This window comes from Malaclemys terrapin, chromosome 15 (assembly GCF_027887155.1).
Source record: "Malaclemys terrapin pileata isolate rMalTer1 chromosome 15, rMalTer1.hap1, whole genome shotgun sequence".
NCBI lineage: Eukaryota > Metazoa > Chordata > Testudines > Emydidae > Malaclemys > Malaclemys terrapin.
The window spans coordinates 5,866,104-5,877,515 of record NC_071519.1 but is presented as its reverse complement, the minus strand read 5'-3'; the positions used below and the strand labels follow the sequence as shown (position 1 = coordinate 5,877,515).

General features: G+C 51.7%; 1 protein-coding gene across 2 annotated transcripts in view; it reads left to right on the top strand.

Annotated features, from left to right (window-relative positions):
- LOC128823020 (zinc finger protein 883-like) overlaps positions 1-11,412 on the top strand; it is a 341,706-nt gene that overhangs the window by 221,975 nt on the left and 108,319 nt on the right. The window lies entirely within an intron of this gene.

Genomic DNA, 11,412 nt, shown 5'->3' with positions numbered 1-11,412 from the left:
CAGAGGAGCAGCAGCAAGCGTGATCTTGCACGCAGGCAGAGAGCGCCAGACCTTAGAGGCTGCAGAATAGTCATGTGACGGCTCTGGACACTTGCCAGCAGACCCGTCCTTGATCACTCTGCACCAGTTGCAAAGTTCCCGCCAACCTCCTTCTCCTCCAAAGGAGCGTCTCCATTTACGCCAAAGGGCCCGGGGATAGGCTGATGGAAGGTCTTAAGTGTATCCCAGAATCCTTTGCTCCAATGCAAAGGTGCATGGGACGCATGTGCGTGCTGCAAGTTCTTAGTTATTGTGATGTTGGACGCCATATGAGATCATAGAGAAATGGATGCGGAGATCCCGGTGCACGGTGCACGCAGCTCAACAGCAAGTGGGCTCCTGGACACAGTTTGGGGACTGGGTGGGAGCACAAGGGGAGGGCCCCTCTTGTCTCCACCTAGAGTCCAGAACGTTGGTGCTGGGACCCGGCATCGGTGTGTGGAGATGCCTCTGTCAACAGAGCAGAGAATGAATGGCTGGAGGATGAGCCAATCGGATGGTTTAATTTGTCCCTCCACGTCCTGTCAGCCTCTCGCTATGCATGTGTGGCCTGGAGTCTAATGGGGCTCTGAATAGGGAGGCCTCCCATTCTCAGGGCAGCAGCCAGAGAACAAATCCGGGAGAAGGGAAAACGTTCTGTGGGGCTGATCTCGAGAGGGGCTGAGCGCACGCAGCTCCCACTGGTCTCTGTCGCGAGGGCCAAAAGGGTCCGTATGCCACGTAAGCTGTGTTCCCTGCACTGGGTAAACTGTTGTGCATTTTAATAAATCCAAGGCCACGTAGCACACACAGTTGTTGGCTACCCAGAACTTCCTGGGGACAGCAGAGATGGAGCTCAGCTCCTCCTATTCCAAAAGCACAGGCTTCTACATTTGTCGCTGAAAGAGACTTGTTAGCAATATAAGGCCTATGGTATACAGTTGTAGTAATAGGATTTTATGTTTGTATTTTGTATAATTTAAAATGAAAAATAAAGAATAATAATGTAGCTTGTGTTAAATGTATTGGTGTATGATTTGATCATATCCTGCCAGCCACCCTTTTTTGGATAGCAGAAAGGAATGGCCTAATGGGCCATTTGGTAAAGCTGCATCAGCCGGAATCTGTGTCTGGGCTGATTTCAAGGCAGTAACAGACGTTTTAAAGTCACCCCTTTGTTGTAGGTTTAGCATTTTAAAATCAGTAAAAGAATGCCATGATTGTTTTCTTTTGCACTGCAACTTGATGTTCCTGTTCAAAATGTTCTGTGTAAATTAATTCTGTTTTGTGTGTAAATAAGAAATGTGTGTGTTAAGAGATAAGTGTGAAGGGCATCGCTGAACCAGATGGTCTAGGAAGGAACCGGAGACAGACGCAAGGGCTCCAGGAGGCTGCAACATGCCCCTATTGAAATGTCAGAGGAGGGCAGATTAACAACTCTAAAAATGAAACAGGCACCTATCAATGGGGACAAAATAGCTGCGATCAAAACCAGCCTGGGAGAACTCCCTAAAAAACTTGATAAAAAAACAAAATAAAAAGTAAGGAGGACAATTTAAGAAAACAAGCACTTGTCAAACAACAATTGATTACAGCACGATGGTGCAAAACTCATTGGTCCCAATAAAGGAAAATCACTATGTAAACAGGGTGCCTTACCATGAAACTTTGGGTTCGTCCTGCCAAGACGTCCCCGGAGCATCATGTCATGGCGGACAGAACCCGGCTCCTCCCTAAACGTGATCAACCTAACGGGCCACTAGATTGATCTGGACTCTAAACTGGTAACTATAACATAGACTGGCAGTGTGTGGGGGGGATGTGTGTGTGATTGAATGCATATGCTAATTGTTGTAGCTTCAATAAACGCGGTGTATTGCCATTTCCCCTGAAAAAGATCCCGTGGGCTTCTTCTAAGCATAACAGTTTTGGGTGGAGAATTGTGAAAGGGGGAAGACACGCACTGTGATTGAACATACAGTAATTTCTCACTTAACGTCGTAGTTCTGTTCCTGAAAAATGCGACTTTAAGTGAAACGATGTTAAGCAAATCCAATTTCCCCATAAGAATTAATGTAAATGAGGGGGTTAGGTTCCAGGGCAGCTTTCCCTACTCTGCAAGCACCAGGAGTGGGGGGCTCAACCTTCAGCCCGCCCACTCTACCCCTTCCCCCCCACCTCCTCCCCCTTTACTTCGCACGCTGGGTCCTGGCTCCTCCCCCCTCCCTTCTAAACACCGCTAGCCAGCTGATTGACGTGTTCGGGAGGCAGGGGAGGGAGGGGGGAGGCACGCCGAGTTCTGGCTCCTCCCTCCTGCCTGTGGCAATCAGCTGGCTTGCCAAGTTCAGGAGGCAGGGGGGAGTCTGTGCGACGAGTCCTCCCTCCTCCCCCCTCCCTCCTGCCCAGGTCAATCAGCTGGCTTGCAGCATTTAGGAGGCAGGAGGGAAGGGAGAGGAGCAAGGTCTTAGTGCAGGCTCCCCCTCCCTCCCCCCTGCCTCTTGCCCGTGGCAATCAGCTGGCTTGCGATGTTCGGGAGTCAGGGGAGGGAGGGGGAGCCTGCGCACCGAGTCCTCGCTCCTCCCCCGTCCTTCCTGCCTCCAAAACGCCACAAGCCAGCTGATTGCCCCGGGCAGGAGGCGGGGGAAGGCGCTGATCCACGGGGTCTGCTGATGGGCGGGAGGCGCTGGTGGGGGGGGCGCATACGGAGGCTGCCACCTGTGGAGAAAGCAGGCAGCCAAACAACGTAAGAGTGGAGCATTGCACAACTTTAAATGAGCATGTTCCCTAATTGACAAGCAACGTAACAACGTTAAGCGGGATGACTTTAAGTGAGGAGTTACTGTACTTCTAAATATTGCTAAAAGGTTATGCCATCATGTGCACACCCTGAGTTGTAGAAGTGCCGGGCAATAGGGGGAGGATTAGAGTCCTCACTCAGACCCGTCTGTCGGGGAAAAATTTCATAGGTGAATATACCCTCGGTCTTAGCAGGATCGAGCCCAAAAGGTAGGGGGCTTAGCCTTCCCCAGTACTGCTCTGTCAGGCATTGTTTTTAGTGGGTGTAGACTTTTTGTGTTTTGTAAGCCCCAGCACAAGCGCAGTTTGGAACATCAAGAAACTTACTTCTAGATGAAGGCAGCTCACAGCATCAGACTGATATGGAAGTGGAAAAAATGTATTCACCTTCGGACACATGCAGAAATTGAAGTAAATGAAGTAGAATTCTGGAAGAAAGGATGAAGATGTTACAAACAAGTTACAGTATGGGGACCCAGCTTCATGGCCCAGATGTGATGACAGCGTGCGGCAAATTCTTGTGGAACATGGACCCGAACAAGTTCATGAATTTCCCTTACCTTTGTGAATATGGAAAAGTCTGCAGATGAAGATAATGTTGAAGTGCTCATAAAGGAACATTTTTTGGGTTTTGTATCACTGAAGGAGACAACTGGAGCATTTATGACTGAAACTATTCTACAAGAGCTTGAAACAATGTCATTAATCTGTTGAAAACTTACGTGGCCAAGACTATGATAATGTGAGTAATAGGAAGGGTAAAGACAATGGTGTGCAAAGGAGAATGATGGAAATCAATCCTCGGGCCTTTTTCGTTCCTTGCAGTGCGCTTTCCCTGAATTTGGTTGTCAATGATGCTGCTAGATGCTGTTTGGAGGCAAGCAGTTTCTTTGACCTGGTGCAACGTGTTTGTGTTTGTCTCAGGCTGAACATGCCGTTGGGAGATTCTGACTCGCCATGTGAATTCTCTAACTGTGAAGCCACTTAGTCAGACAATATGGGAGAGTCGCATTGATGCTTTGAAGCCTCTTCACTATGAACTTGGAAACATTTATGATGCCCTAATTGAAATTTCTGATGATACTACCTTTATTGGATCATCTGGAAATATGACACGTTCAGATGCAGAAGCTCTTGCAAATGGTCTTTTCAAGTTCAAATTTGTGACTTTTCACTCATTTTGTGGTATAATATCCTTTTTGAGATTAACCTCACTAGTAAGCAGCTTCAGGAAAAGAACTTGAACGTACATTCTGCTATTCAAAAACTGCAGCAAAATAAAAATATTCTGGAGGAATTGAGAAGTGATGAAGGGTTCGAAAGAACACTGGTAGATTCTCTTAAGCTTGCTGAAGAAATAGACTTTCCGACAGAATTTGAAGCAGAGCCAGTTCTGATTCGGCAAAAGAAACAGCAGTTTTCGTATGAAGGACGAGACACACCCATTCAGAATCCAAAACAAAGGTTCAAAGTGAATTTCTACTTCACAGTCCTTGATACTGCTATTGACTCGGTTGATGAAAGATTTCAATACATGCAGCAGTTAGAGTCAGTATTTGGCTTTCTATATGATATCCACAGCTTGCAAAAGAAAACAGCAAAACAGATAAGAGAATTTTGTATAAAACTGGTGTCGGCATTGACTCATGAAAATTCAGAAGACATTGATGTTACAGATTTATGTAGTGAGCTTCATTCAGGCTTTTTCCAGATGACTTAAGAAACATTCCACTCCTGAAGTTTGTTTGTGAAAATAAACTCAGACAGTTTTCCAAACATTTTTATAGCTCTTTTAACTTTGCCAGTTTCCGTAGCTAGTGGGGAACATAGCTTCTCAAAGTTAAAATTGGTAAAAACATATCTGTGTTCGACAATGGTGGAGACTTGTTGGACTTGCCACAATGTCAATAGAGCATGAAAGAGCTGGAAAACTGGATCTAAAAGAACTAGTGACTGAATTTTCAAAACTTAAAGCAAGAAAAGTCATGTTTTAAGAGCACAGAGTGTTTTTTATTCGGAGTGTTTTGTAAATACAGGTTAAAGTTCATTGAAGAGTTTTATTTCTTTCTATATCGGATGTGGTGGTAATGGCAGTTAAAGCAGGATAGCGTAATGGATGATTTTGGATTTGTAATAATAAAAATTATAATTAACATTTTTAATGCATTTTTATTTGAAATCGGATTGAAATATCATCTAGCTGTCGTGTACAAATCTATTCTGAAAATTGTGTCTCTCTATTTTATCTGATCTCAGAAACATTGGTTGGACAGATGGACGGATGGACAAACCGAATAATTAAGTCTCTGTTTAAAAAAACCCAAACGCTTAAAAAACATTACAAGGAAAAAAGGGGCAAAATGTTTCCCAGTTTACCAAAAACCTCAGCCTAGATCTGCCCTTGGGGGTGGGGGTGGGGCGCCAATTGCATGGTTTGCCTAGGGCTCCAGTTCCTGGCAGCTCGCCTAGGGCCGCCCCTGTCTGCACAGAGCCCATTGTAGCGGTTCAGAACGGGCTGGTGGCAAGGGACGGAGCCAAGGGTCATTCCTGGAGGGGCAGGGATTCATTTCAGCCTCTAGAAGGTGCTGTGACGGCCTAGTGGAGAGGGACTAGGGAGCCAGAGGACGTGAGGGGTCCAGCAGCCTGGGAACTGGAGGCAGAGGAAGGGAAGGGGATGCAGCCAGGAGAGGAGGCTGCAGAAGCTGCAGCAGGAGCACAGAGGCAGGTGCCCTTCAAGTCTCTCAATGGGGCACTAATGTGAACTAACAGTGCAGTGCAGTGCCCCAGCCACCAGGGATTAGCCTGGGACAGGGGGCAGTGTGTTCTGACCACAGCGAAGGGACGTCTCTGCATGGAAAGGGCCTGGGGCAGGTCGCGCATCGTCAATGGGGTGGGAGTTTGGGGCTTGCAGCCTAATGGTCTCTCCCAGGGGGAGCTGCCTGCAATAACAGATGTGATCCAACCGCTGCAGCTAGACAGGAGGAGAATGAGGTGAGGCCCCAATGAGACCAGGCTGCTTGACTGAGCCCCCGACAGGGAAACCTGCCCTCTAACATAGGGACGGCCTGGAAGGGGCACCCCAGGCAACAGACGTGAGAAACACCCTGGGGCAGGGTTACCCTGTACCCCTCTACTGGACTGCCCCCTACAGGCCAAGATAGGAATTACTGTGTGTATCATAGATCCTAACTGGTCCCTTGGGTATGAGCCCACCAGATGCTAGAGCCTGTAGGACCCAGTGCGTGAGGCATCTGCAGCCCCGTCTCCAAATCGCAGCCGAGCATCTGCTGCACAACACGGCAGCAACTCCCCCGCGGGAGACGGGCGCCAAAGCCGAGCATTGGCCCAGTGCTATGCCAGGCCCCGCAGCCTGCCTCTGCACCACTGGGAACAGCTTCACCAGGAGAGAGACCCCAGAGCCCAGGGGCCTGGGCACTCTCCTGGGAGGTGGGAGCAGGGTTCGAGGCCCTGCCCCACATCAGGCAGAGGGGGGATTTGGATCCGGGTGAGAGCTCTGATTCCTGGGCTATTGCGCAGAGGCCACCACCACCAAGTGTAAGCGCCTCACAGACTTCAACAGTGGAAAAGTAGATGCCTGGGGCTTTAGGTGCCTATAGGGTAGCAGCTGAGTGGGCTTTTGTGAATGCTAGTGGTGCCTAATTGTTGGATTTAGGTGCCTAACTGCCCCTTTAGGCACCGATGGGATTGTCTACATGGCGCCGCAGTCCGCTCTATGGGGGTGTGAGTTGTGCAGCACTCGCACGTCGCACTCTAGCCAGCCCGTGTAGACCCCGCTGGTGGGAACTAAAGGTACCTAATGCACATTGATGCCGTCCTGAAACAGGCCTGCTGGAGGGTGCAGGGTCTGCTCCCGGCTAGTAGCCTTGTGGACACTGGCCACCGTGGTGAAAGGACTGGAGTGGAGAGACAAAGCTGGTGAGCAGCAGGGGGGAGGGCACCCTGCATCCTCCTGTGGGGCACAGCCGTGGGCCCAGGCTGGGGAGCTCTGCAAGCTTTGGGCCTCATACTCCTATGGGCAGTGGATTTGCCCTGCGCAGGGTTGTACCTATATGGCACTGTCTAGTCCGTGGGGTTCTTCTTTACGTAATGTATTGGAGGAGCCGCATACAGAACATATACACCTCGAGTGCCATACCAGAGGCTTCACCTGTCGCGTCCTTATCCTTACACCAGTGGTGTCAAGAACCTAGCTCTGGGTCTGTTATTGTCAACACAAAGCTGAACCGGGAGTGTTTTGGTGGCACTCCCTCCGGAGCTGCCTGTATTGTTAACAGTTTGCAGGTGAAATACAGTCCAGAGCCGAACTTGCCGTGACCTACAGTCTGGTAGGTTTGTTTCCTGCCACGGCTCCGTGTTTGATGTGGCTCTCGGGAGGTCAGTGAGAACGTTTGCATTCCCATGAGTCACCCTGTGGCTCGAGCAATGCAGAATAGATGTGTTTTCCCCACAGAGAAGTAAGCAGAGGTGTGGATCATTTATCCTGTTACCTCTGCATGGGGCAGAGAAAATTAAAGCTCTCCAAGTGTTTCAGGCTTTTATCTACACATGAACAGGAGGAGGAACAGGAGCAGGCCGTGATGTCAGAGAATGCCAATGTGCAGGAGCATCTGCGGGTATCTGAGGATTTGTTTTTGCAAGACCTTTTAACTCATGATTGTTTACCTCCTCATCAAATATCACTCAGATTTGGTCTGAGTTCCCCCTGGCCAACTATGAATCTTCCAGCCTGCACTGCTTGGAATGCAGGAGCTGGAGGTCCTTTGTGTCAATACTGAGCCAGTGGGGCTAGGGGGTGCTCTGCTGCTGGACCACCTGCCGGAGGAGCCATAAAACTGAGATCCCAATCAGGGGTCGTTGCTGAAGATCCCACACCACTTTTTGCCAGAATTGGGGGGTTACCCCCCACTCTCCTGGCTAAACACCCCATGTTCAAAAATCATGTCATGTCCCCCCAAATCATGAGGTTAATAAATCAATAAATGATTTGCTCTCTGGTTTTTGAGCCTTTGGAGTTCACATTTTCAAGTATTTACCCACAGCCATAAAATCTAGAGCGATTCACTTGAACGAAAGGAAGAAGAAAGCTGAGATTCTCCTTCAAAATGCCCGGCTGAGTTTTCGAAAGGAAAGGCTGAACTTGCTCCACTGTGAGCCAACAGGCACCACTTGGAACTCCAGCCATTGATCAGACTACAGCAGGCCCCCCGGTTTTGCCCCCTGCCCCCGAAAGTCAGCATTAGGGCTGCTGACTTTCTAATCACACAAAACTGAACACCCCTGCCCTAACCCTTCTCCAAGGCCCCTTCCATTGCCACCCCATCACCGAGGCCCTGCCCCGCCCCGTCTCCGAGGCCCCACCCCCGCTCACTCCATTCCCCCCGCCCTCTGTCGCTCGCTCTCCCTCACCCTCACTCCACTCCCTCATTTTCACCGGGCTGGGACAGGTGGTTGGGGAGTGGGAGGGAGTGAGGGCTTCGGCTGGGGGTGTGGGCTCTGGGGTGGGGCCAGGGATGAGAGGTTCAGAGTGTGGGAGGGGTCTGGGCTGAGGCAGGGGGTTGGGGTGTGGGAGGGGACATGGGCTTTGGGGTGGAAGTGCAGGTTCTGGACTGGGGCCAGAAATGAGGGGTTCAGGGTGTGGGAGGTAGATCCAGGCTGGGGCAGGAGGTTGGGGTGTGAGGGTGAGGGTGAGGGCTCCAGCTGGGGGTGTGGAGTTTGGAGAGCAGGAGGGGGGTCCAAGTTGCGGCAGGGGGTTGGGGCGTGGGTTTCAGGAAAGAGTTTGGGTGCGGGATGGGGTTCAGGGCTGGGGCAGGGGGTTGGGGTGCGGGGGGGGAGGTGAGGGCTCCGGCTAGGGGTGCGGGCTCTGGGGTGGGGCTGGGGATGACGGGTGGGGGAAGGGGTTCAGTGCTGGGGCAGGCAGTTGGAATGCGGGGGGGGAGGTGAGGGCTCCGGCTAGGGGTGCGGGCTCTGGGGTGGGGCTGGGGATGAGGGGCTTGGGGTGCAGGGTAGGGTGTTGGGGGGGTGCAGACTCTGGGAGGGAATCATAGAGTCATAGAATATCAGGGTTGGAAGAGACCTCAGGAGGTCATCTAGTCCAACCCCCTGCTCAAAGCAGGACCAATCCCCAAGCTTGGGTGCAGGAGGGGGCTCAGAGCTGGGTCAGGGGGTTGGGGTGCAGGCTCTGGGTGGTGTTTACCTCAGCCCGTTCCAGGGAAAGGGCGACATGTCCCTTGGCTCCTAGGTGGAGGCGCAGTCAGGCAGCTCTGCACGCTGTCTCCACCCTCAGGTGCCACCCCTGCAGCTCCCATTGGCCGCGGCTCCCAGGCAATGGGAGATGCGGAGCCAGCGCTCGGGGTGGGGGCTGTGCATGGGGCTGCGGCCGTCCCTCCATCTAGGAGCTGAGGGACATGTCGCTGCTTGCAGGGAGACGTGCAGAGCCAGGTAGGGAGCCTGCCAGCCCCACGCCAACCGGACTTTTGACAGCCCAGTCAGCAGTGCTGACCGGAGTCGCCAGGGTCCCTTTTTGAGCGGGTGTTCCGGTTGAAAACCGGACACCTGGCAACCTAGCCAGGATGCTTGCAGCCAGCAAGATTCCTCTACTATTAAAGGTGCAGTGCCCAGAAAAGAGAAGGCCGACATCTCAGTCACATGGCTACATGCAGCCTAGTGCACAGTGAGGAAAGTTGACCGCACACACTTGGAAATCAGCAGCAGCTCTATTATGCAACAAACAACTCTATGCCATGTTAACTCTGGCCCGTACTTCTGTGACACTTGGAAAGGCTCCTATGAGAGGGGGAAAAAACACAGTAAAAACAATGATCTTCAGCTACATATTGATCTTCCAAACTCTCTGTTTCTATCCACCCAGCTTGCATCTAAACACTCTACACTCATATTAAAACGACCATCGTTTCCACCTGAAAGGACCACGTTTCCTGCCCCTCTAGGGTTACAGGGGTGTACCCAGGGCCGGCACAACCCATTAGGCAACCTAGGCGGTTGCCTTGGGCGCTAACATTTGGGAGGCGGCGACCGCGGTGGCCAGATCTTCGGCTGCCCCCGTTGTCATCGGTATTTCGGGGGCGGGACCTTCTGCTGCCTGTCGGGGGCGGCATTTCGGGGGCGGGACCTTCCGCCACCTAGGGCGGCAAAAACGCTGGCGGCGCTCCTGGGTGTACCTATAGCTGTAGTGCACGGCCCATGTCTGTGCTTACCTCGCTAGTCCTGGAACAGCTCCTCGGGAAACAGCACCTCAGCCCTTCTGGCCTGGAATAGGAAGAGGAAGGATTAATCATTCAAACACATAACAGCCCATGTCCTGCTACTCAGACTGCATCAATGGGCACAGAGACCGGCCATAATCTGATTCGCTGCAAAGGGACCTAAGAGAAGAAAAACGTAGGGGAGGCAGAGCATCAGCGCCACCCTGTGGTGAGTGGCTTACATGACTAGTTTCTGCCTTACTTTTTTGGAAGAACAATACAAAGTCCTAACTAAGGGGGAACTGGTTCCTTGCAGTGAGCCCAGGATGAATTCCCACCAGAGGGGCTGCTGCTGGGCTAGGGTGTTAACTTGGACCCTGACTTCCTTTGCAATCCCCAAGCCTCTTCAAGCGCAGTCAATTAGGACTCCAGGAACAGAGGTGGTTGCGTTGGGTAGGTCTACACTTGGGGCTATTTCGACCCTGCTAGCACGGGTGTAACAGCAGTGTAGATGGTGAGGCCTGGCTAAGGCAAGTAAAGGGACGCTTGAACCCTATGGCTATGCACCCTACATGCCCGTGCAAGGCCTCCTGTGTCTACGCTGCTATATTTAGTAGGGTAGAGTCCTGCCCCTTCCCCGCTGCCAGAGCCTTTCCCCACAGCAGTGAAAGATTCCAGTGGGGAAAGGCTCTGGTGGGGGGAGGCAGTGCGGAATGGCACCGGCAGCTCCCCGAGCTGAGCCTGGCTGCCCTCCCTACCACAGCCTTTCACGTGTAGCTACACACACCCTACGTGCTGACGTACGTGTAGACAAGGCCTTTGTGTAATAAAGGACAGTGCAGGATGGAAGAGGGACAGGGTCAGAATTTAAGGATCATGGAAGCTTTTTTTTTTGTTAGCTGCTGTATGGAGATGGCTGCTGTGTTCGTAAAGGGACCCCTGGACCACAGAAATAGCTCAGGGTCTGGGACAGGGTGTCACATTTTTCCTTGTCCTTCTGCACCTCAAAACTTTTTTTTTAAAAGGCTACTAGTCAAATCCTGCAGTTGGGAGCCCAGTGTGCAGTGCACACAGCCCAGCTACACACCAGGGGTTATTGTAATCAGCGACTGCCCCAAGCCACATCATTCAGCTCTGGCTCCGGATCCAGATCTCAGCGTCCCCTCGTCCACCAGTGCTGGGTTTGGGGTTTCCAGTCTGAGCCCATCTCTCACTGCCATGATCATTTCAAAGCCTCAGCCAACACCCTCCAGTGTCCTGAGTCACTGATGCTGCAGGGCTAGAGATCCTCAGCTGGTGGGAATTTGCAGAGCTCCATTGCCGTCCATAGCGCTAAGCCAATTTGCACCATTGGAGGAGCTGGTTCTTGGAGTCT